Source organism: Eubalaena glacialis, chromosome 7, assembly GCF_028564815.1.
Source record: "Eubalaena glacialis isolate mEubGla1 chromosome 7, mEubGla1.1.hap2.+ XY, whole genome shotgun sequence".
In the NCBI taxonomy this organism is placed as follows: domain Eukaryota; kingdom Metazoa; phylum Chordata; class Mammalia; order Artiodactyla; family Balaenidae; genus Eubalaena; species Eubalaena glacialis.
This window is the reverse complement of record NC_083722.1, coordinates 20,460,996-20,483,717: the sequence shown is the minus strand read 5'-3', so window position 1 is coordinate 20,483,717 and position 22,722 is coordinate 20,460,996. Positions and strand designations below refer to the sequence as shown.

Below are 22,722 nucleotides of genomic sequence, written 5' to 3'. Positions count from 1 at the left end.
AAGTCAGGACCCTTTATGAGACAGATGATAAAGAGAGGTAGCCCAACACTGGCTGGGAGAGTCTGATAATGAGCAAGGGGAAGGCAGGGAGGGAGGCGCACGGCCCATTGAAGACTTTCCACCCAGATGCCTTCAATCACAGCTATTCACGGGATCCTTTTCCACCTGGGTTCATTTTTGCTACTTGACTTTAGAGGTGATGTGCTCTAAAAGACCATTAAAAGTGACTTCTAAAAGTGGAGCCAACAAAAGACATCTATATTTGAATATTCTGAGGCCATGAACCACAGTTCTTTTCCCAAAGGAATGATCCTTACTTTTTTTACTCAGGCCCTTCAGAGACGGGGGAAAGCAACAAGCAATAGAAAGGGGAGAGGCGTGTAAGAAGTGGGGTCAGATGAGTGAGTGGAGGTCAACTGTAGCCCAGGAGGAGCAGGACTGGCTACATAAACTGCAAGGCCCTTTGTTCAAAAATTATGAAGAATTTTAAAGACAGTGACAGAAAGCATTTACCCAAGCGTAGGGCCCTTCTGAGAGCAGTGCCCTGTGCGCCTGTACAGGTCACATGCCCATGAAGCCAGCCCTGAGTAGTAGCTACCATTTATCAAGTGTTCCCTATGTGCCATAAATGGGCAAACATCCTTGGATACACTGATTCATTTAATCTTCCCAACAACCATATTCTCTATCATTATTACCCCCATTTTACAGACGAATAAACAGATTCTGTGATATAACCCAAGGGCAGGAGTAGGGTTCACGTCTGTCAACTCCAAAGCCTATGCTCTTCACCATTAGGCTACCTTTACACATTCTAACCCAATCTTGCCTCCTGGTCTCTAGACCCTGGCAGTTCAGTTAGATTTGGGGTAGAAGGGTGAGAGCCCAGGGCCACCTGTGACTGGGAAGGGATTCACAAAGCTCCCAGCTCAAACAGTATCTTCCTCAACATTCCAGTAGTTTAAAAGATTCTCTTTTCAAATCCAAGAATGGCCTGGAGAGCTAAATTTTTCAAGTCATCTGCACTAGCCAAGCCTTGACTAAGACAGCAGTACCCAGGGAAGTAGAGTTTGGCTGCCTTTGGGGAAAAGGCAAGAGGCAGTTTTGTTGCGTGAGACACACAGGGTTCAGTGGTGAACATCAGACAGTCAGAAGAGGCCTGACAGTAATAGAAAGGGAGATAAAAGGGGGCCAGAGACCTGCGTGGCCAGTGTTCTCATTTGCTTAGGTCTGGCAAACAGGTTATCTGTGACTAAATTACAAGATCAGGACTCATCTTAAAGGATGAAAAATTTGCCTTCTCTGAACTAAGACCTTGTCCCACAGCACATTTTTTTAATTGAAGTTTAGTTGATTCACAATATTGTGTTAGTTTCAGGTGTGCAGCATAGTGATTCAGTATTTTTGCAGATTATACTCCATTATAGATTATCACAAGATAGTGAGTATAACTCCCTGTACTATACAGTATATACTTTTTGCTTATCTATTTTATATACAGTAATTTGTATCTGCTAATCCCATACCCCTAATTTGTCCCTCCCCACTTCCCTCTCCTCTTTGGTAACCACAAGTTTGCTTTCTATATCTGTGAATTGGTTTCTGTTTTGCATATACATTCATTTGTATTACTTTTTAGATTCCACATCTAAGTGATATCATTCAGCATTTGTCTTTCTCTGTCTGACTTATTTCACTAAGCATAATATTCTCTAGGTCCATCCACATTGCTGCCAATTTCATTCTGTTTTACCGCTGAATAATATTCCATTCCACGGCACATCTTGATGTGGCACCCTTTCAAACACTGCTCCTCCTCCAGGGGAAAAGGAAAAAAGAAAAAGAAGGAAATAATGCTGACAGTCGTGATGACCAGCATGGCTATAGGAAGCCAGACTCCTCACCTCTTTACCTATGGTTGACCCTTGACCAACTTGGGGCTTAGTCTGCATATAACTTAGTACTCCATACCCACAGTTCGGCCACATCTGAGGATTCAACCAACCACAGACCATCTAGTAAGTACTACAGTCTTCACTACTGAAAAATATCTGCATAAAAGTGGATCTATGCAGTTCAAACTCATGTTGTTCAAGGGTCAATGGTACAATGCAGCACACACGTTTCTTTCTTCCAGGGGTACTTGTATGATCAATCCCTGATTTTTCAAGAATCTTAAGTCCACAAAACCTTTGCATAGAGGTAAAATAAGAGTCAAATCATAAAACTCACATGCCAGAAAGGACTCACTATCAATCACCTAGTGAAACACCCCCTTAGAGTTTATAATCTAAGAGCAGATCCAAAGAAACTCATCTCGTAGATAGTTTGTGGCGGAGCTGGACTATCAGAGGCAACTCCTTATTCCCAGTATGTTACCTTTCCACTCTCTCCTCAAATAGCAATAAGGGTCAATGCCAAAAGCCCCAGACAGGAACACACAGCCTCTTCAGTAGTCAGAAAAATATGTTTAGCTCTGTGAACATTCCCTCAAAGGCAAATTGGTCCTACAACATCCAGGATCATTTTACAAGCACGGTAGTAATACCAGCCAATACATGTTGGGTACCATGTTCTCATAGGTCTGCATACATCATCTCCTTTAATCCTCACAGCAGCCTATGGGCTAGATACTATTATTAACCTCATTTTAAGAAGAAGAAACTGAGACACACAGAGAATATATAACTTGCCCACGTCACCTAGCAAGTAGGTGGCAGAGCTGGGATGCGAACCCAGATGGTCTGGCCCCAGAGATTGTGCTAATTACTTATAAGGGCTCTCAAATCTCACCTGTCCAAGAACCAGCTTCCTCAATAGTCTGCACACATGCAAACACAGATGAGTCATAGAGCTTTAAAGCCAGAAAGAAGCAAACAGGTAAAAGCGTCATCAATAAGATGATGGATATTTGCATATCATAAGAACAAGGACCAGTCTCTACTGTCTGTCCAGACCAGTGTCTATCTGTCTGTCTCTGTCTCTCTCTCTGATCATGGGTTAATCTCTGTGAGTCTCTCTTTGGATCTGTCTACTTGATTCTACCTGTGTATCTCTCAGCTTATCTGTGTCTCTCCTTGCCTGTTCCCCACCCCTTCCTCCAATCCCTTCTCTCTGCTATGGCCTCCGCTATCCCCACCATGCCCCAACCCATCTTCTCATTCTCTTTTCCCTCCTCTGGCTCCCCACCCCCTTCACTCTGCCCCCATTTCCCAGTGCTTTCTCTCTGCTAATCACTGAGAGCTTGTATCTTATTTATGCCCATTGCAAAACACCAGGCACCCATCACAGAAGAAATACTGCGTTCTCAAAGAGTATTTCATTTGGAACATAGTCACAGAGAAACTTGAAAAAACCATGAAATAAAAATGACAAGACACCTTTTGACATTATTATACAATGAGCACATCAGTAATTAAGTGATTACAAGGTCCCCTGTGTGACTCTAGTTACCAAAAACTAATCTCAAAACAGGCACCCATGTAACTGACACACGGCAGCAATCACCAGCACGAGGCGCAGGCTGGCCTTTCCGTCCGTTTACAAGTGTCACGTTTTGGAGAATAACGTCTCCCACAAGCAGCCAAGGCATCAGGTGACCTACCTGCCTTCTCTTGATCTGCCCTCTCCTGGAAAGTCACCAGGGGGTTTCTAGGGGCCACTGACAAGGTATTAACTGGCTCAATATATTTTTTAAAAGAGAGGAAAAAAGCCCAGGGTGTTCACACGGATTCACCTTTCGAGTACAGAGCAATCCCTTGACCATATGTAGATACATGAGGTTCTAATGATCACTTCTGCTTTCACTCTGGCAACAACAGCGCTCACAATCTGTGGCCCTGCATGCCAACTCCCTTTCTTTAGAAATATTTTAAAGGCCGCGTAAGTACACAGTGTCCTTCAGAAGTTGGACACAGGCCAAAATCATTTGTTTGAAAAGAGACACACCCAGGCTTTGAAGGAGAAGCTTTGTGCTGGCTGGTCCCCATTTCTGGTGATCAGCTCAGATCCCCAGAGGCATGAGGACTGTTCTTAGAAAGCCTTGAAGGGGATGGAGCTGAAGAGATGAAATTCTCCAATGCTGACCCAGCCTTTCCCAACACCATGCCCACTTGTGAACACAAGAGCGTAGCAATGTTTTGAAGCAAGTGTGCAAAACTATGAATGCTACCATTCATAGAATTGTGCTTTTTGTTTTATCAACCCAAACTGGGCCAATAAATGGGGCCACATTCATGCTGGGAATCCCAAAGAACTCAATCTCCTAGCTTTCCTGTTTGGGGCCAGATGCCCTAGGATTTGTGGCCTTGGAGGTCTTACACACACACACATGGCTTCTAGCAGGTGAGGGGGGAAATCGTGCAGGAAAACTCCTCTTGGATCGATCAGGAAGTGTTTCCTGGTAGTGTGCACTACCTTGGTGCTAGGGATAGCAAGCATCTTCCTTGCAGGGTGACCACATCTTCATTTCCAGTTTTAGCTCTGAGAATCCTGCCTCCCGGAAACTGGGACGCTTGGTTGCCCTACTTGCTGGGGTTTTGGAATCAGGAAGACAAGATTCCAATTCTGGCTCTGCCGCTTTCTAGCTGTTTAACGCTGACAGAGTTAGTTAGCTTCTCAGTTTGCTCACCTGTAGAACAAGAATAATACTGCTCTGCAGGACTATCTAATACTGTTGTTTTAAGTAAAATACAAACGTAGATAAAGCCCTAGCCCAGCACCCAGACGTCTCTGCTGAATATATCAAAATAATTGGTGTGAGAGCATCTTAAATTTAGATTCCCAAAGTAAGATTAACATCTATTGAATTTTTAAATAATGGTTTTTGTCAACAGAACAAAACAAACAACAGCAAAACAGAAACAACGATTCTGAGACATCTCCTAGGCTGGCATTTTCAGTTCTATATATATATATATATACCTTTAACCTTGAAGGAGAAGAACTTTCTTGCAGAGTTAAAAAAACGGGGGTTGTGGGGGGGTGGAGGAGAAGGAGTATATGTGCTGAGCCAAGGAACCTTAACCACAAAGGGCAAGCTAGAACTTCCCTCCCACCTCCTCTGCGAGGCCCATTCTTCCAGAAGAGTCTTAGCATGCAAACCACATTTTCAACCTCTATAATGAATTTCCTCTCCCTTTCATTGAAATGCAAGCAGCAGCCTGGTTCCCTTTGAGGCTTCTTGGTTCAACTTTTAACTTCAAAATTTCACTTGGAAACATTTATAAAAATCCTCCCTACTGTTAAGACTCATAGCGTAGCAGAGAAGCCTAAATTTCCTTATGGAAATGATACAAAATGAGGTCGGCCATGGAACCCTCTCATGGCACACTTACTAAAAACAAAAGTATCTGTTTCACCCTCTTACAGGACTCCATTACCTAAAGCCTACCGCTGCACAGGCAATCTGTAAATTCACGGCCCCTAAATCCGCATTCTCTCCTGCACATTACCAAAAACGCCTTTCCTGTAAAACTGGGCTCTTCATGGCAAACATTCGACCAATGGTCTTATACCACCCAAATGCTCTCTAATTTGCAAGCAAACTAAATGATGAGTGCCATTTAATACGTTTCCCCTCTTCCAAACCCCCAGACCACATTAATCCAAGACACAAGCTTTGGGGAGGGAGAGGGGCAGGTGGCGAGGACTGTTAGTGCCGCTGTGGAGAGTTATGAGTGACAGATGCTAAGGGACTTGTGCAAGGTCACCCAGAAAGTTGAGCAAGAATAAAAAGCCCCTCTGGCTCTGAGCCTCGTAACAAACCACTGCACACAGCTCTGATGACCTTCACCCTCTCTGGCCAAAGCAGGACACTTCACCCAAAAGGAATACAAAACAACACATCGTTTTAGTGCAATTTCTGGCCCCAAATCCCTTATAAAACTGGATCACCACACTAGGAGGCAGCATAGTCCAGCGCAGGTCCTGAAAACTACAAATCCAGCCCCACCTGTTTTTTATAAATAAAGTTTTACTGGGACACAGCCCCAACCATGGTTAATGGATCATCTCCAGCTGCTTTCACACTATGAAGGCAGAGCTGAGCAGATGCAACAGAGATTTTTATGCCTCACAAAGCCGAAAATATTTACTATCTGGTCCTTTACAGAAAGTAAAGGTTTGCTGACCCCTTGCATAGTGGTTTCGAGGACAAACTCTGGGGTCGGGTTGCCTGGGCTTCCAAGCTTCACCATTTACTATCTGTGTGACTTGGGGCAAACTACTTAATCTTCTCAGTGGCTCAGTTTCCTCTTCTGTAAAATGGGAGCAACAAGGTACACCTCATGGAGCCATGAGGGTTAAATAAGTTAATGCGTGTCAATAAGTGAACATATGTAAAGTGCTGAGAAGAACATACAGAAAGTGCCAGCATATGGAAAGTGCTAGTGTTTGTTATTATTTATATTACAATATTATAATATTATACATGTCCATTATAGTATTACACTAAGAACAGAGTTATTGGATTTAGCCTGGGTTTGGCCTCAAGCTGGCCAAGTGACCTGACTCTGAACAAGTTACTGTCTCTGTGGATCTCAATTCACCAAAGTGTAAAATAAGGGGCTTGGAATAGGTGTCTAACTTACCTTGCTACACTCTGGGTCATGACTTAGGCCCACTGTGGACCTGTCCCAGTTCTAGGACCCTTCTTCTCTTTGCTTTGCATGGACTGCCAAGAATGGCAAATCGCCAGTAAATATTTGCTGAGAGGAATCAATTCCTTCTTGGGCCCCTGCTCCCCGGAAGGACAGATGCTCCCTCAATAGGGAGGGCAAGGAAGTCACTGCAGTTTGGTTTTTGTCTTCTGTTATCTAGTTTCGGGGGAAGTCTTTGTACTCTAACACCTGTGTAAATCCATTTCTTTTCACCTGGTTATTTATGCCATTATGCAGAAATGGAATGTTTACATACAGCTTGTCAGACACAATCGCTTCATTCTTCCTCAGTCCTTTTATTGCAAATTGTAAGGTTTTATCAAAGCGTGAGAGAAAACAAATGTTTCTAATTTTCCCCCACAGATGAACATGTGGCTACTTCCAAACAACATCAATTCTTCTTGACGTCACTAACATTTCAGATCTTCTTTTCAAAGCACTGGCCAAAACAAAATTCTGGAACCAGCTGCATTGATTCTATGACGATAACATATTTTTAAAGGCAGAATAATGGCGTGACCATAATCCCTGGAATGGGACCACCTCTTAGGCTAAGAGTAAAGATGAGCCCAACACCTAGAACCAGCCCCACAGGTCCAGGAAGGTCAGGTTAAGGCACTTACATGGGGCAGAGTTTCTGCCCAGACCTCTCAGCATTGGGGTCTCATGGGTCTGCATGGGGCACGCTTGGAAAGGGACCTCTGCTAGTCATCACTGTCATATTTATGGTTTAAATGAATTCACCAACAGTAGAATCACAGTCATTCAAAGAATACAGAAAAATACAACCTGAATGGAAAGGTCACATTAACCCAGTTAACAAAACTTCTCCTGCTTCCCTAACACAGGGCCAGCCAGTCTCTTCTTGAACAAGTCATGAGTCACCAGAACCTAACCCTAGCGAAAATCACAAAGTTAAAAGCAATCTGGAGATAGGCGTATCTAATTCCTGTATTTTATAGATGAGGAAACAGACCAGGAAGGGTCAAACAATTGTCTGCATTTATCAGGGCTTGCTTTTTTTTTTTAGTTTTTCCGAACAATGGAATTTAAGCACAAATAAATTTTTTAAAGGAAATGGGTAGCTCTCATAATAAAACATAAAAAATAAAAATGTTTTTCATTAAAAACCAGAGCTCAAGAGGGACAGAAACCAAATCAACTCTACAGATTTGACAAGCAATAACTAGTGGGGAGTCCCTTCTGGCTGCCCTGATGGAGTGAATGGACTCCAGCCACTTTTCTTCCATGTATGATTCCTCTCAAGATTCAAAACCCAGAAGCGAGAACCCCATCCTGGGCATGGCACCCAAGAAAGACCACAGAGAATTACTTGAAAGGAAAGACACGTAACAGCTACGGCGTAATGACAAAGACCACGGGCTCCAGAGGCAGAAAGCCTGGGTATGAACCCCCGCTAGACCACTCACTACTAGTTGTGTGACCTGGGGCAGGTTACTTAGCTTCTCCATGCCTTAATCACCCCACCTGTAAAAACATGGAGACAATACGCCTACTGAGATAACATAGGTACACAGAACGAGACCTGGCACATAAAGGAGTCCAATAAACACATGTCCTTGGACAAGTTCAGTGGTAATATTAGTTAACCAGCTATATGGCAGAGCTGGAACATGAAGTAAGTTTCACTCATCTTTTATCAGAATTCTCATGCTGTGGTCCCTCCCCAACCTACACTATTTCAACTTGTCAGCCTACAAGGGGGGCCCTTAGATCCCCATCTTCTCAAGCCAAGGAGGCACAAATGTCACTTCCTTATTCTTCACCTTTTGTTAATTACCATTTTCATCAAATGAAAAAAAGTTCACATTTTCTTTCCTGCTCTCAGAGCAAATTTATGAAATATTCCTCCACTCTGCAGAAGTGTGGGTGGCATATGGTAGGGGGAATTGGCTTAGATTTAATACTGTTACATAAATAATCAGATTGAGAGATATTCTTCATTACATTCCACGATAAACAGGGAGAGGAGGAGAAAAAAGATTTGGAGTGATTATATTGAGAAATCCGGGTATGCACATAATTTTCAAACTGAGGGCTGCAGCCCATTGGTGGCTGGTTAAATCAATTCAGGAGAGTTTAACAAGCATCTTAATAAAATAGACTGAACTGGAAGTGAAAAGAAAATCAAATGCATTGCAAATAGAAACCAGAGCATTGTTTCATGAAACTTCTGTTTCAGAGATATCAGCTCATGGCACACATGCATGTGTGTGTGTGTGTGTGTGCGCGCACGATTGTGTGCACACATGGGGAGGTGTTTCTCAAAATCAATATAAAATGCATTTCTTCTGTGGGTCCAGATTTTGAGAGTGATAAAAACTGGTTTATGGCACCATCTGCACCTATAAGCATGATCCGCCATGAGGCTATGAGAAGGTTGAGGCAGCGTGGTAGGATGGCAAGAACATGAGCTTTGGAGACAACAAAATCCCAGCTTTGGCATTTTGTGAGCAGACTGGTCATAGGCAAGTTCCTTTAAATCTCCAGGCTGCAGTATCCACACCTCTAACTTGGAGACAGTATTTGTCCTTGTGTAAGAATTGGAGATTACCTATCAAGTGCTAAGCCTATAGCACACATTAATATAAAAGAAGTCATTATAACTGGCCTCAAAGAATACAGCTCTGAAAGTGATCTACAGGGATAAAAAACTGAGACCTACAGAGACATGTACAAACTTGTTAGTTAGGGACAGAGACAAGCGCAGATGCCCTGTCTCCCGCCCTGAATCCCATTCTCAACACATCATCTCCAGGATGGTCTTGAGTCAGTGCAGGGGGAGATTATTCCCATGGTAACTACAGCCTATCTGAGAATTAGAAAAGAATTTCCATGTCTGGGTGGGGATGTAGTGAAACCTGATATAGAGAAAGAATGGGCTTTACATCATAAGAGACTACTACAAGCAACTCTATGCCAATAAAATGGACAACCTGGAAGAAATGGACAAATTCTTAGAAAGGTATAACCTTCCAAGACTGAACAGGAAGAAATAGAAAATATGAACAGACCAATCACAAGTAAGAAATTGAAACTGTGATTAAATATCTTCCAACAAACAAAAGTCCAGGACCAGATGGCTTCACAGGTGAATTCTATCAAACATTTAGAGAAGAGCTAACACCCATCCTTCTCAAACTCTTCCAAAAAACTGCAGAGGAAGGAACACTCCCAAACTCATTCTATGAGGCCACCATCACCCTGATACCAAAACCAGACAAAGATACTACAAAAAAAGAAAATTACAGACCAATATCATTGATGAATATAGACGCAAAAATCCTCAACAAAATGCTAGCAAACAGAATCCAACAACACATTAAAAGGATCATACACCATGATCGAGTGGGATTTATCCCAGGGATGCAAGGATTCTTCAAAATACGCAAATCAATCAATGTGATACACCATATTAACAAACTGAGGAAGAAAAACCATATGATCATCTCAATAGATGCAGAAAAAGCTTTTGACAAAATTCAACACCCATTTATGATAAGAGCGTTCCAGAAAGTGGGCACAGAGGGGACCTACCTCTGTGTGTATAATAAAGGCCATATATGACAAACCCAGAGCAAACATCATTCTCAATGGTGAAAAACTGAAAGCATTTCCTCTTAGATCAGGAACAAGACAAGGATGTCCAGTCTCATCACTATTATTCAACATAGTTTTGGAAGTCCTAGCCATGGCAATCAGAGAAGAAAAAGAAATAAAAGGAATACAAACTAGATAAGAAGAAGTAAAACTGTCACTGTTTGCAGATGACATGATACTATACATAGAGAATCTTAAAGATGCCACCAGAGGCATGGACATACATACTCTACCAAATGTAAAATAGATAGCTAGTGAGAAGCAGCCACATAGCACAGAGAGATCAGCTCGGTGCTTTGTGATCACCTAGAGGGGTGGGAGGGAGACGCAAGAGGGAGGAGATATGGGGATATATGTATATGTATAGCTGATTCACTTGGTTATAAAGCAGAAACTAACACACCATTGTAAAGCAATTATACTCCAATAAAGATGTTAAAAAGAAAAAAAAAAAAGATGCCACCAGAAATCTACTAGAGCTAATCAATGAATTTGGTAAAGTTGCAGGATACAAAATTAATGCACAGAAATCTCTTGCATTCCTATACACTAATGATGAAAAATCTGAAAGAGAAATTAAGGAAACAATCCCATTCACCATTGCAACAAAAAGAATAAAATACCTAGGAATAAACCTACCTAAGGAGGTAAAAGACCTGTACTCAGAAAACTATAAGACACTGATGAAAGAAATGAAAGATGACACAGATGGAGAGATATACCATGTTCTTGGATGGGAAGAATCAATACTGTGAAAATGACTATACTACCCAAAGCAATCTACATATTCAATGCAATCCCTATCAAATTACCAGTGGCATTTTTTTACAGAACTAGAACAAAAAATCTTAAAATTTGTATGGAGACACAAAAGACCCCGAATAGCCAAAGCAGTCTTGAGGGAAAAAAACGGAGCTGGAGGAATCAGACTCCCTGACTTCAGACTATACTACAAAGCTACAGTAATCAAGACAATATGGTACTGGCACAAAAACAGAAACAGATCAATGGAACAAGATAGAAAGCCCAAAGATAAACCCACGCACCTATGGTCAACTAATCTATGACAAAAGAGGCAAGGATATACAATGGAGAAAAGACAGTCTCTTCAATAAGTGGTGCTGGGAAAACTGGACAGCTGCATGTAAAAGAATGAAATTAGAACACTCCCTAACACCATACACAAAAATAAACTCAAAATGGATTCAAGATCTAAATGTAAGACCGGACACTATAAAACTCTTAGAGGAAAACATAGGAAGAACACTCTTTGACATAAATCACAGCAAGATCTTTTCTGACCCACCTCCTAGAGAAATGGAAATAAAAACAAAAATAAACAAATGGGACCTAATGGAACTTAAAAGCTTTGGCAAAGCAAAGGAAACTACAAACAAGATGAAAAGACAACCCTCAGAATGTGAGAAAATATTTGCATATGAATCAACGGACAAAGGATTAATCTCCAAAATATATAGACAGCTCATGCAGCTCAGTATTTAAAAAAACAAACAACCCAATCAAAAAAATGGGCAGGAGACCTAAATAGACATTTCTCCAAAGAAGACATACAGATGGCCAAGAAGCACATGAAAAGCTGCTCAACATCACTAATTATTAGAGAAATGCAAATCAAAACTACAATGAGGTATCACCTCACACAGTTAGAATGGGCATCGTCAGAAAATCTACAAACAACAAATGCTGGAGAGGGTGTGAGAAAAGGGAACTCTCCTGCACTGCTGGTGGGGAATGTAAACTGACACAGCCACTATGGAGAACAGTATGGAGGTTCCTGAAAAAACTAAAATCAGAATTACCATATGACCCAGCAACCCTACTACTGGGCATATACCCAGAGAAAACCATAATTCAAAAAGACACATGCACCCCAATGTTCATTGCAGCACTATTTACAATAGCCAAGTCATGGAAGCAACCTAAATGCCCATCGACAGGTGAGTGGATAAAGAAGATGTGGTACATATATACAATGGAATATTACTCAACCAGAAAAAGAAACGAAATTGGGTCATTTATAGAGATGTGGATGGATCTAGAGACTCATACAGAGTGAAGTCAGAAAGAGAAAAATAAATATCGTATATTAATGCATATATGTGGAACCTAGAAAAATGGTACAGATGAACCAGTCTGCAGGGCAGAAATAGAGACACAAATGTAGAGAACAAACGTATGGACACCAAGGGGGGAAAGTGACAGGGGGTGGGGGGGGTGTGTGTGTGTGATGAATTGGGAGATTGGGATTGACACATATACACTAATATGTATAAAACAGATAATAAGAACCTGCTGTATAAAAAAATAAATAAAATTTAAAAAAAAGAATGGGCTTTCGACTCAGACCAATTTGAATTCACTTGCCAATTCCCCCACTTCAATTATATAATCTCTGAGTCTTAATTTTCTTACCTGTAAAATGGGTATGGCATAAGCTCTATATGACAGTTGTGAGGATTAAATGAGATAACTTGTAAAAACCCTAGCACTCTCTTAGACACCCTAACTTTATTCACTGATGATGCTAACACCTGGCTAAAAATCTCTATACACCATCTCCTCTCCAACTTCTGAGATCAGAGGTCAGTAATGCATCCATTCACATAAGGGCACTGGGCTCTGGAGATGTACTAGAGTTCTACTGTCCCAGTTTGAATCCTGACTCTGCCACTCACAAGCGTGGGTGATGTGGAGAATGGCCTCCCTGTGTCTCACTTTCTTATCTGTAAAATAAGGGATCATCATACATACCTCATTGGGGACTGTTGTGAGGATATACACAAGGTTCTTAGAACAGTGTTGCCAACAGTAAGTGTCAGCATCATTGTCATGCATCGGCAAGACTCAGTGATCAGGTGGCCTTCTCATTCTTTGAACTTTTGGTTCACTTAGTCATTCCCTGGGCCGTGCTGTCTATCTGCTCTATGATTCCTAATTCATGCATCCCACTCTCTGACCACAACCTTCTAATTTCTCCTTCAGTGTGACCCATGGGCCAGAGGGGCTGGCATCACTTAGGAGCTTGTTAGAAATGCAGAATCTGAGGCCCCACTCCCAGACCTACTGCATCAGACTCTGCAGTTTAATAAGATCCCCAGGTGATTTATACACACATTACAGTTAGCGAAGCACGTGCATCTTTTCCTCTACTCAGCTGGGTCTGCCACTCTGTTACTTGCCCCCTGACCCTGCCAGGTCACTGACCATCCTACATCCTCCCAGCCCATCTTCATCCCACTAAAACCCCACTGAAATCATTCCTCCACTGTTAATACCTTCGGCCTGTGTGTTCCCTATCCTTTCATTACGCCCGCAGAGAAAAACCTCAACCCTGGATGAACCCACCCAGCCACCTATTCCAGGTTTGCAGTGGCGTCTGCCAAGTGCAGCTGGAGAACAGGTCGAACCCACGAGCTGATTTCGCTTCCCACATCTGGAAAGACGACTTCACTCCTACTCCACTGAGTACACACACTTCATCAGAATGGTACCGCTGACCATCCCACTCCAACCCTCCACACCTGCCTGCCCCTGCGGCTACATCTGTCCTCTCATCTTCCTCTTCTTCTGAACTGCTGGAGGTAAATGCCCACCCCCTCACCTGGGCTCTGGATTATAACCTGCCCACCTTTGCAGGAATTTTAAGTGACTAACTATGCCTTCCATTCCATATGTAAATATCCAGATAGAGAGATCCCAAGATCTAGATCTATATCCTGGATTCTTCACCCCTCTTGTAGCTCCATCTAACTCCCTCCTTCCTCTGAGCCCAACTTCTCAAAAAAGGATCTGCACCTCATGTCTTCATTTTTCTGCCTCAAATTCACTCTACTGTTCAAAATTGGCTTCTGTCCCCACAGCTCCACTGAGGTCCCAATCACCTCTTTGTTGCTGAGCCCCGTGTATAGTTCTTAACATTTCCTAACAAGATTTCTCCTTAGCACTGGGCACAGCTGAATGAGATTTCTCCTTAGCACTGGCACAGCCCCTCAAGCTTGGAATTCTCTTTTCCACAGGTTTGTCCACCCACCTCCCTGTTCATATCCATTCCCCACTCCCTGCTACCTTCCATTCTCTCCCATGACTTCGATGGATCTCAGAGGAATCCCAAGTTCATGTGCAGCCCAGATCATTCTTGGATCATCAGATCTATCTCTCTAATTCCACTTGGATGTCTCTCCGAACCTTAAACTCAGCATGTGATCTTTCTTCCAGAATCTGCTCCTCCTCTAAGAGTTTGAGCTCAGTAATGAGTCATGGCCATCCATACAGTTTCTCAAGCCAGAAATCCAGGCATTGTCAATGTCACTCCCTACCTCAGTCATTCACCAAGTTCAGTGCAATCTAAACATCTCTTAAATCCAGTCACTTCTCTCCAGCTCCAGTGCAATGACTGTACTCCAAGCCACCATCATCTTGCTCCTGTACCACATGCCACAGCCTCCCCACAGACCCATCTTGCCTCACCAAGTCAGCTGCCCATATAGGATCTTGATGCGATCTTCTAGAAACCCAAACATTATCTTATCGCTTCTCTGCTTAAGCTCTCCAGTGGCTCTGCATGACTCCACTGATCCCTGCTTCCAACTGCAGCCTCCTTTCCCTCCCTCTCCTCCCCACCCCCCCTCCAGTTCCAGCCACACTGGAACTTGGTCCCCCAAGGGGACAGCTCCTGCCCCACCCTCCGCTCCAACTGCTCTTCCTTCCCGCTTTCTTTACCTTCACGTGATTCACACCTGCTCATCCTTCAAGTCCCAACCTAAAGAATTTCCCTAAGAAAATCCAGACTACAGCAGGTCTCCCGATCATATATTCTCACAGTATTTGCACATTTCCTTAGTAATACCTTTTAATTATTGGTGGAATTGTATATGTAACATCTAACAGCCCCACCAGACTGTAAGGTACCTGGGAGCAGGGACCATATCCATCCTAGTCAAAGTTTACTGCTCCTCCTCACCCCCTTTCCAGCTACAAAAACTCAAGAGTTCAGAAGGTAAAAGGAGTTGCTACAGTCTGTGAATCCAATTATAAAAATTCTGTTATGCCTGTTTATTCCTGACAGCTACCACGTAATAGACACATCCTTCCTATTTAATAGTCATATCCTATAAGGGAAGTACCCGAAAATCTGTTGTTTGCAGTTCACCTCGACCCACTTAAAACAGATCTACTAGCTAATCCCCAACTCACCTGCCAAAAAAAGAAAAATAGAACAAGAAAAAGGTAACCTAGCAGAGGAAAGGTGTAGAAACGCCAAACGCTGACATCCCTGCCTTTTGCCTACTGTGTTCGAAGAACTTCTTTACTCAAAAATTCACTGCAGAAAGACTCTAGTTTTCTGCAGCTCCCACAGGCTGGGAATGTCATTTCTAGCAATGGATGCAGGAAAAGCAAAATCCACTCCAATAAATGATTTCAGGTGTCCGAAGGCTCTCTAGACCTTGATTTTGCCCTTGATTGTGCCAACAGAGCAACAGAGTTAAGTCCACAAAACGAAACAATTTACAAAAGGTGGGTCAGGGTACTGACGGGACAGACTTCATACAAAATACAGGAAAAAAACACATGTTATTTTACTGACAATTAATAGACCGTTAAAACAGAAGGAAACTTATCTTTAAAATACAGGCATAATGAAAGGACATGCCAAAGAGAGGAAACCTATTTTTGTAAATAGAGCATGTTTTTCTTTCTGGAAACTTCAGATAAATGAGATCTGCTACGTGGAGAAGTGTTTTGCTCTGGGAACACAGAAACATCACTCACCTGTTCAAAGAACCCCACCTGAACATTGTGCCCAATGGCTCCAAGTTGCCAGATAAAGTGAAACTTGGGGCAGAGCTTTCTAAGCCAAACCCAGCCTTTGCACAATGGGAGGAAGTGAAAAGCTGACATCCCTCAAGCACAAACACTGCTGCTCCGCCCTTTAATGTAGACATTAGCAACGGGTTCTCCGTGTGGCTATGCCTCCTCCTCCCTGCCTCGGTAGGAACCAGCAAACTGTAAGTGACCCCTTCATTTTTTTGGCTCCCGACCACTCCCAAGCGTTCCCCTCTCCCCAGCTATGCCAGAAACAGGCCGGGTACCCCAGTCTGGCATCGACCACTTCCCAGCACGGGACAGGAACCCTCTGCCTCTCTGTTTCTAGATTTCTATTTCTATAGCTCATCACCTCCCCTCCCAAGGCAGCAAACTGTGGTTGGCCCCTTCCCCCATGGCCCCTGCTCCCTCAGAACACACACATACCCGTGCAGCGCAGCTCCACAGCCAAGAGGATCCCTCTTCTGCCTTCTTTGAATGGCATGACCGCAAGGATCAGCCCAAGGATCAGCCCAGACTGGAGCCCCAAGTTCTTTTGCTTTTCCAAGTTGTCCACATAGAACCCCTGGAGCCCTGGTCCAAACTCTCCTCTGTGCGGCCCCTCAAGACTAGGAGGGAGAGGGACAGAGGCCTCTGGCAGAGCCCGCAAAAACTGGAGGCTGACCCCAGAGTCATCTCAGAGGGGAATGGGGTAGAGGCAGGATTATGCCGGAAGGGGTGTCTTTGTGTTTCTCTCTCTCTTGCTAAAACGAATCTCATTAAATTAGCACTCTTTGGTTCCAAAAAAGTAGAATTCTCTTTTAAATGCACCTATCTTATTCTTTTTTTGTACTATTTATAATTGTTATTAAATATGTAAGTCATTCATTCGTTCATTAGATTATGGCTGTATACCTTGTAGACATTAAGGATAAAAAGACATAAAGCCCTGCCTTCAAGCAGCTTATAGTCTACTGGGAGGAGACAGACTACACACAAATAAATAAGTAAAAATAAGGTATGTCAGATGGTGACAAGTGTTATGGAGAAAAAGCTAGTAGGGAAACGGAAGAGTGAGTGCTGTGTGGGCACTGGACAGGGGGTGGTGGGTAGGTGGCATTTTTAAATAGTTTGGTGAGACCTCATTATGAAGTGATGTTGAAAAACGTCTAAAATAAGTGAAGGAATGAGCCATGTGGACATCTTGGATAAGAGTGGTCCAGGCAGAGGAAGTGGCGAAGGCAAACAGCATATTCCTGAGGAAAGAATATGCCTGTGGTGCTTGGAGGGGAAAGAAGAGCTCACTGTGGCTTGAGGGGAATAAGAACCCGTGAGGTCAGAGGGGGCTATGAGACCCGTGAGGCCCTACAATCCACTGTCCACACTTTCGCTTTTACTTGGAATAAAAGCGGAAGCCACTGGGAGATTCTGATCACAAAAGTGATGTGACCTGACATTTAAAAAGCTCTCTCTGACTGCCGTGTTGAGAACAGACCAGAAAGTGGGTGAGAGGGCAAGAACAGAAGCAGGGAACCAGTCAGGAGGCAACTGCAATAACTTGCGAGAGAGAGGATGGTGGCTGGGACCAGAGTGGTCAGTGGGAGTGGGGAGAAGTGTATATCCTTTGATGACAGAGCCCAAACGGATTTGTGAACCGAGTGGATTTGGAATATATTAGTTATTTTGCTAAAGGCAACAGGTTGGTTTATACCCGTGAAATAATTATATAACAACTGAAGATGGTACATGATTAAGTGACTACTGTATTGGTCTGGGTAATGTTACTTAAGTAAGAAAATAATTATGGAAGAAGTGCAACTTGAGAGCAAAGAACTGGTTCCAAGATTTTCCAAGTGTTATTCTGAAAAGCATGTTTGTTCTCAGTAGGGAAACAAATGATGTTTTGAAGTGAGTGGTTCTTCTCTGCCCAAACGCCTTTTGCTTCCCTTAATAATTTCAAATGTACATTTAAAATTTAATAATATAAGGCCAGAGATTCTATTTGAATTCTAAAAAGCAACTGGGGGGAGGAAGAGGAAGGGAATTTTCTTTTGCCTTTTTCCAGTTCCTCTAGAGCAGTACTGTCTCACAGAACCTTCTGGAAATGTTCTATATCTGGACTCTCCAATACTGTAGCCACTAGCCACATGTGGCTACTAAGCACTTAAAATGTGACTAATGGGACTAACTAAAATTTTAATTTCATCTAATTATAATTAATTTTAATTAAAATAGCTACCTGTGGCTAGTTGCTACCAGACTGAACAATACATCTCACCACACAGAGAAACATTCCTGAACTATACATAACACTATTTCCTTGAAATTGAGTTAAAAGGATATATACGAAATAGATCTGTAAAATCTTGAAGTACGCATTCTTATTTTCTCTTATACCCTACAGTCACCATCTAATTCTCCTATTTGAAAGGAAACAGTAGATGGCTTGGTTCTAATCATTTTAAAACACATTTTCTTAGTTTTTGCATGCAACTCTAATATCTTCTCGGCCATCATTCTATCAATGACATTCAAAATGAGATTTCCCTCCCTGATGCGTATTCAATGCTAACATTTTAAATGTCACATAAAAATAAAGATAGAAGATTCTTATTTTAATTGAACTTCCCTCCTGCTCTATATTCAAAGCACTTTGTGGCATCAGTTATCTCATTTTTCTTCCCAAAACGAATGAAAGGGCTGAAGTTAGTGTCACCATTTTTCAGTTGAGAAAATCAAAGCAGAAGATTAAAGGCAGCCCGTTATACAGTGTACATCTATAGTTTTGTTGGAAAAGAGCAGAAATTAGGAAGATATAAAAAGGGAAATCAGTTGAAAATGGGGGGGGGGGGAACTACATGTAAATCCTTGGTTACCAAATTCAAGTGAGCTGAGACATGGGTCTAGAAAATGCTGTCTGGATGAACAGGGCTGGTGTCAGACCTTCCGCGGGTCCCAGCAGCGCACCTGATGCAAGATGCTGGCTCCACAACTAGATGGTGAAGAAGATGCAGCGGTCAGGCTGTGGCTCGATTAATGAGGTGGTCTCAGGATAATGATGCTGGCTTATTCATCAGCAACCCAGGTTCAAATGACAGGGCAACATTCTTGAATAATCTCCTAACCCGACAGCTGGAGAATGAGCTTTCAATTAATCTTGCTTTTGAAACACTCAGGCTAACCCCAGTTATATCACTAAATTGCATGACCCAAGAGATTAACAGGGCAATTCAATCAGTTTAGAGCTGACCTCAGAAGCTGTCAGTTAAATTCCTTCATTTTGAGAATGAGGATACTAAATCCCAGGAACACTGTGATACTTGCAAAAGAACAAAATGTTATTCACTTTACAAACAAGCAAGGCTGCATTCCTATGTTACGTATAACTGATAGGGTGGAGTGTCTCCCATAAATAGTTAAAAGAAGAACAGTTAAAAGACTATCTTTATTTTGTAACTCCAATATGTTTCTAGAAACTATAGGTTAGAGGATAATCAATGTTATATATGTTATATTATACATATAACATATAACATGTATATCACATACCAATAACATATAACATAATTATATATATATACAGTTTGTATGTGTAACTTATATAATTTCCCCCACAGGAAGGATATTAAAATTGGTGACTGTATCCCTGAACAACATTCTTAAATCTGAACTGAGACACAACAGTGTTAGAAAAGCAAAGATAAAGCAAATACAAACCATTAAAATAATTCAAAATTGTTCAAGAACGTGTTAGTTCCTATGAAATAAGCATAAATATACTAAATACATTATAAACAGAGCCAAAAGTACTATTCAATATCTAGGAAATGCATAAAATTAGAACTACCTATATCATAAATCTTGGAATTTATGCTTCTTGGAATCTGGAAGGGCCTCCTCAGGATGGCTTGGTTAGCCTGGTCTTTCAAAACGCAGCCTGGTCAAGTCCGAACTGATGTTTCCTTTCAGTGAGCAGAGACATTCAAACATCCCACCCACCCCCAGCCCCACCGTAGTGATAAGGCAAAATGCTATATATGGGCAGTGGCTTCAGACACGTTTCCGACGACAATGAACACGCTGGTGGTGATGGTATTTTAAATGCTAAAGCGGAGTAAGGCCGATTCTGCTCTGCTACAGGTTTCCTGCCCAGAAGGTTGCCAGCTGTGTGGCATCACTTGGTTTATCACTTTGATAGCCACTGTTAGGAAAAAACACATTTCCTTCATAAGCGATTTTTTTCATTCCCCAAATTATAAGTTTTTAAAGGAGCTTCAAGATATGAGTCCAAAAAGTTCCCCATCTTAATCCTGAAAAAAATTTTGGCCAAAACCATTTAAGTACAGCCAGGGGCAGGGACATAATCTGCATAAAGCATTTTATAAAAAAGGGCGATGAGTCAAAATTCCATCGTTATACTTAAAATGTCTTTTTGATACCCTGAGACACCTTCATGGCAGGAAAACTGATTCCAATTCTTCCAAACATATGCAGGAAGGAAAAGCTTCCAGGAAGATGCGTGTTGGTCTAACACAGAGAGAGGCTAATGCAATCAGAACGGGCACCAGAAGAACCAGGTTCCAGAGACTTCACCTTACAGTCTTTAGGTCTTTTCAGTGAAAATGCTAAGTGGGTTCACCATAGATTTTGCTAAATTAGCATGATTTACATGTAGATTTTAAGGTGAAGAACTAAAGACAGAGAGGAATAGAACAGAAATGGAAGCTGCACAGACATACGGCATGAATTCTGCATGTCACACAATTCCCACAGACATAATTCTAGATGATGCTACAGTGCTTCTCAAGACGGATATGCCTGAGCCAGCTCTACTGCTTACTAGTGGTGTTAGGCAAATTATCTAATCTCCCTACACCTCACATCCTCAGCTGTCCATGGACACAATACAGTATCCACTTCCTGTGAGTGTTGTGAAGATTAGATGCGAGGATGTAAAAGCTTTTCAGCACAGGGCCCAGCCAACAATAACAATTCAATAAATATTAGCTGTCTAATGATAATAACAATAGTAGTCATGGTTCAAACAGTATAATAGCTCTCTGTAAGGCCAAGCTAAACCATTTTTTTAATTCCCCTAGCATACCAATAAATTGACTGAAATTGGATTTAAAATTTCCCCCAGGCATAATTTGGTTTACAAGTTCTCTAATGATTACATAAAGGACATACACAGAGCAGGTTCCATCCAAACCATCCCTACACATTCATTAGTGTTATTTTCCAATTTAATAAGTTAGCAGAAACTTTTGTTTTCCACTCATTAGAAGCCAGCCTCTTATATTTTCTGAATGTTCAAGGGCTGGTTTGATATCTGGTTTCGATACCTCTGACATTTTTACAAAACTTGCCAATTTGCAACCATTTTCAGAAACCTGACTCACGCCCAGTCACCAAATACACACCCATCCCCAATAGAAGGTGGCCATTCAGGTCTCCTATAAGCATCCCTGGTCAAAGGGACCACGGCTGTCGAGGAATCTTCTCTAGCACATGGGCAGGTTTACAGCCATATTTGGGCAGAGCGTGAAGACGGGAAGCCCAGAATCCTTCGTTAGCAGATGTATTTGGAACGACAGCCCCTGCCGTCTGTATTATACCTGCACAAGCAGGGAACCCAGGCTTTATCTAGACGCAAACACGGGCCTTCCGTTCTGGACCACTCATATAGTATCTTTCAGATACGTATCAAAAGATATGCCAGTTCACAACTACTCTTCCTCTTAAGAACTGCCTGGGAGGAGGAAGCAAGGAAGGGAGATATTTTTGAAGTCTGCTGTAAGCCAGGAATGGGGAGGCACTTCCCTTATTGCATTTAACCCTGTACAGAAGGTACCATAATCCTCATGTTATAGATGAGGAAACCTAGACGCAGAGAGGTTTAATTTAACTTGCCCCAAGGACACTGAAAGGAGTCAGGATTTGAACCCACATCCATCAGTTCCTACACCCGTGTTCCCAGCAGCTCCCCTGTGGGGTGAGCCTCTCACTGTCAGTGCTTGTCATCACCACCTCAAACCAAGTTGTGGTGCTTGAACCGTGAGTCACCTGATTTACTCCTCAGCGTCTTCTCGTGTCAGGCAACAATTTCTACGCACCTCAAAGAGCTTGTCCACGTCACACTTCATTCAGCACAGTGTCTGGCAGAAAGGAGGCAGCTGCCCGATCTAAGTCTCCCCTCTCCTAACCTGAAGACAGCAAGCCTGTGTCCTCTGCATGTCTAATGAGCCTCACTAATGTCAAGCTTCCAATGAGCCTCACTAATGTCAAGCTTCCAAAAACCAGCCTCTTCCCACTAAATAACAGGCTAGTTGGTAATTAAAAGATGCACTGGTCCCTCATCCTAAGCACTTCACATTAAGAAAAGGATTAACTCAAATGGAGGACGCTACTGATGCTCCTATGTAGGGACACCTTTGGAGGAGGGGGGGAATATGCATTATTTTAATAAACGTGCTAATTTCTCTATTTGTGCGTTCCGTTGCCTCTGAGTCGTTAAAGAGGCATGTCGTGGCTGTGATTTCTGAGCACAAACAAATGAATTATCCCTAGTTGAAAGCTCTTGGAGGAACAGATCCTAGTCACGAATATCACTGGGTCT

At 42.4% G+C, this 22,722-nt stretch overlaps 2 protein-coding genes across 4 annotated transcripts in view; one reads left to right on the top strand and one right to left on the bottom strand.

Moving 5' to 3' along the window:
* Nucleotides 1-22,722, bottom strand: part of CARMIL1 (capping protein regulator and myosin 1 linker 1) — a 325,537-nt gene that overhangs the window by 205,936 nt on the left and 96,879 nt on the right. The gene's annotated exons all lie outside the window — the stretch shown is intronic.
* The window catches only part of LOC133094976 (cytidine monophosphate-N-acetylneuraminic acid hydroxylase), a 272,381-nt gene continuing 265,879 nt past the window's right edge, over nt 16,221-22,722 (top strand). The window contains exon 1 of the mRNA XM_061195773.1: nt 16,221-16,306. The gene's annotated coding sequence lies outside the window, so the exon portion shown is untranslated. The remainder of the gene's footprint in view (nt 16,307-22,722) is intronic.